Raw genomic sequence first — 4,524 nt, 5'->3', positions numbered from 1 at the left:
CGCCCCCCCTCCTCCGCGGCTCGGGCCGCCGCGGCGCCGGCGCCTCCTTCCTTCTCTGCCCCCCCCTTTACTCGACTCCTCCGCCCACGGATCGGGGATCCCTCCGCGGCAGCCCAGCCGGATCTAGCCTCACACGTTGGGAACGTTTGGCGAAGGCGGCAGCGGCGGCGCTTTGCTGCTCGTCTTCTGCCGCGCGGTGTTGGCGGTCCCGGTCCCTACACGGCTAACAGAGCCGTCATCGGTAACCGAGCTCCGAAGCTGCTTTTCTTCACCTCGGCGGGGATCCCTCGCGTGAACCCGCTCGTGCGCACGTTGGTCTCGCTCGTATCGGAAGATTTGCTCCCGGGTTAAACAGAGCTTTGAGGTTGCCTTTGGCATACGAGGATTGATGTTCTCCGGCCGCTCGCGTTCCGGCGGTTCTTTCATGGCTTGAAAACGTCACCCTGTATTTTTATGCTTCATTGTTTTAAAGTATTAGGCGTGAACTTCATACGGTTATTGGCACGAAGAATTGGGGAAGAGGAGGAGGAGGAAACCCTCCTTTCAGATTCCGGGGGGGTAGTGAAAAGAATGGGGGTGGGGGGTCGGAAACATTTGGGTGAGTGGGGGGAATCTTACAGGGAAATTGTTATAATCCGTCATAAAAAATACTCTGGAGTTTTTGAAGATAGGCTTAAGGATGTGTCCTTTGGGTTGAGAATTTGTAATTTCAACAGTGCTGAATGATAAGCACGTGTGAAATGAATCAAATGGGATGGGATCCAACTGCTGTTCAGGGTAGGAACTCAAAAGAACTCTAGGCAGATGCCCACCTCTGCTTGAACTCAGCCCCATAAGGGGAATACACCACTTTTCTTGGTAAGTACTTCCGCTGCCAAACTCTTCTTGCTACTGTTTTAGGAACAGATTTTATCCCTAATATTCCATATGTCATTTGATAATTGAAACCATTTTTCTGTAATCTGGCACTTGGTGTTTTGTCTGACTAGTTGACAATTCCTGGCTGATCTTGTTTAGGCTTTGAAACTAAAGCAGAATTGGGCCCACGTATATTACCTGTCTAGAAGATCTCCAAAGGAGTGGCAAAGGTAAGAGGCTAGTCTGGGGAGACAAAGCAAAGTATTCTAGATGAAAGCTTTGACTTTCTGAATTCCCCAGAAAGCCGTAGGATTTTTTTCCTGGGGTTTAGACCATGAAAGCTTGGCTCTTCCAGCTGTTTGGTCTAAATAAGGGGTGTCAAACTTGTAGTGTCATGTGACGTATCGTGACTTTTTCCCTTTGCTAAACCAGGCATGGGTGTGACCAGCACGTGATGGCTTTGGCCCACGGGCTGCAAGTTTGACAGCCCTGGTCTAAATGAAAGAATGGATGTTGCTGAAAAACAGAAGACTTTTGGAGTTAGAAGGGAATGCTTTGTGATTTGTGTGGCATGGATATCTAAAATACATTAAAACTAAGGTTAATGTAGATTTTAAAATTCATTTTGTAGATGTGCCACGCTGAGAATACAAAACAGATATAAACCTAGGCTGTGCCTTGGTGGATCTCAGCACAGGAAGCATTTTAAAGAATAGAAATGATTACTAGACATAAATGGTTGACTTGCTTTGATACATTAGAGTTTTGTTAAGGAGAATGTAAAATAAAAACGAGAGCTGGTGGTAGAAGTATATTCATGTCACTGGTAATTATTAGAAAGATAAAATAATTTAGTTTTGAACAATGTAAGATTGAATTTGAAATGGAATTGTATGCAAATGAAGATGTTATTGCTAAAATGTATCAACTTTTTATCAAAATATGAAACAAAGAAGTGAACATGAATTATAAAATGGGCTAAAAACTTTGATTACAATATACATATGGATCAGTGGGAGAATTTATATATGGCTGAAAGGATTGAAATTTACACTATGTTATGGTCTTAAAGATAAATTTTATAAAATGCATTGTTGGTACATATACCTTGGAACAACTAGACAAAATGTATAAATGTTCTTGAAACTTATGCTGGAACTATAACCAACAAGAAGGGACATTTTATCATGGTTGGTGGACTTGTAAAAAAGCCAGAAAATGTTGGAATCAATTTCATATAATAATACAGAAAATTCTAAAGACTCATATACAATTGAAACCTGAGACTTTTATTTTGGAGTTGTTTTTTAAGCAATTGGAAAAAAATATGTATTTTCATATATGACAACTGCAGTGAGACTATGTAATGCACAAAGGTGAAAAAAAAAATCCAACTTTACCCATAATGGAGGAATCAATAGTAAAGATGATGGAACTTGCTGAGATGGACAAATTGTTTTAATTAGAGATAAGATATTGTTTAGGTTTAATAATGATTGGAAATGCCTTATTTTTTAAATATCGTTTATGAAATTTCACAGTCAAATATCAGAAAGGGGAAAGAGAACAGCAAAACAAATTAAAGGGACAAAAAATACACCAAATTTATCACAAAGATGACATCTGACTTTCTTTTAGTCCAGAAATAATAACAATACAACAACTTGTCTAGCTTTAAACAAATAATGCTAATCTTTAAAACAAAATACTAACAACGTTCTAAAATAACAATATTCATAAGATATTCTCTTAATTTTAATCTAACATAAGTCAAATGTAAATAACATTATGTTTAAAAAGCTACATTATTTCTATAGTTTAATCTAATCCTCAAATCCTGAAGTGAATTTTCTCCTTGTTTTGTAAGCAATCTAAAAGTGGTCTCCAGGTCACAAGAATAAGAAATATAGTCAAATTATGTCTCTAAGCAAAATAGTCAATTTTACCATTGGACTAGCTCCATTAATTTCAGAACCCATTCTACCATTGAGTATATATATTTCTCTTTCCATCTTTGGGCATATAGCAACTTTGCTGCTGATGTCATATATAAAAGCAAAGTCCTAGGTTTTCTTTCCAACATATAATTATACTTATCACTGCTGTAAAAAAATTTGAAATAATTTCTTTATAATCGGTAATCAATAATTTATATTGACTTTCTTTGATTTTTGCAATTTTGTCTTTCCTCTTTTTTCACTTTTTTCATTCTAAAATACTAGTTTTTATTCTAATATTATAGTTTACTTTGTTGTAGTGTAATTTTCTTATCTGTTAACTGTACTTGTTTATTGTTACCAGTGTGAAATTTTAAGTTGGTTATTGCTTATTTAAACTTTATGAATATCTCCTAAACTTATTTTACAGAAAGGGTCATGTAAATATGCATCAAAGGTGGTGATGATTGGACCAACATATAAGCCCAATAAATAACTATTGTTGTAAAGAAAACTTCAGATTTCTGGTAATTTAATCAATAGAAATTAAACTAATTTGAGAATATGCTTACTTCTTTTTTTTCTAACGTTGGGATTTTATTTGTGATACTCCTTCAGCTGTTGGTTATTTTCACAGTTAAAAATGCATAGGTTGCAATCATTCTACATAGTTTACAAGCCCATTATTATTTTTGCTGTTTTATGTACTATTCTGCTTAGTCTGAATCCTTACAATGTCATCCCACATCTAGACAAAGTCTTTGAAATGATATCTAACTACTACGAAATAGAGTGTAATTACAAATCTTTGAAGCATAATAAAGTATATCAGAATTTTGTGGTGAGAAGATGTAGTTTTCTGCAGCTCTTCAGAAATAAACCATTTAGGAAGACCCTGTCCTAATGGAACAAGCAGTTAAATGTGGCGGCAGGAAGTTTGTACTTTCAGGATTGCAAGATTCTATTAATGTAGCCTTGAGATAAGTGTGATTTATTTTTATTTTTTTGCTACTTTCAGAATATTTTAGAACTCCTCATCTCACCAATAAGATTTGGCAATTGTATTTCTTTGGGCCATTCTTCTGTCAACACTTTATTTTCCAGAATGATCTTTATAACATCAGGACTATTATCACAGTCCTGATCAGTCATGTCAGTTGTCACAATTCCCATATCTTCCAGCTTCTCAAGAAGCACATTCATCATTATGTCATCAATGTCAAAAAAAATTCTACAAAATGTTCTCTGACAATCATCACTGGAAGGGCATTTTCACTAGTTTCTCTGGTTACAACATGCATCATTTAAGTTATTTGTTCCATATGACTGCTGTCAGATTTATGATCCAGAATATCAGAGTAGAATCTTCTGACTTCAGATTTGTCACAAACTTCTGTTTAATTTTTGTTGGTAGAAATTCCATGATTTTATTTTGAATTGCTTTCCAAAATCAGTGATAGGTGTAGATTTTAGAAGAGATGGTATTTCTAAATGTACTCCTAGAACACAGCATCAACCCAGCCATCAACACTACACTTTGAAAGATGCTGTGAGCACATTATATTTTACCATCCTACAATCTTCTCAGTGCCCCACCAACCTTTTTTGCTACCTGTTAAAGACCATTGGTGTCTTTGACTTTTTCCTGCTTTTATACCCTCCCATCAATCTCCATTATTTCTGCACAGAACAACCATGTCTGTATCTGGAAGTAAACAGCCCAGCTTCA

Source organism: Pituophis catenifer, unplaced genomic scaffold (assembly GCF_029215685.1).
Source record: "Pituophis catenifer annectens isolate HBS135680 unplaced genomic scaffold, rPitCat1.0.hap2 SCAF_1, whole genome shotgun sequence".
Classification (NCBI taxonomy): Eukaryota; Metazoa; Chordata; class Lepidosauria; order Squamata; family Colubridae; genus Pituophis; species Pituophis catenifer.
The sequence above is the reverse complement of the archived record's forward strand: the minus strand, read 5'-3'. Positions refer to the sequence as shown.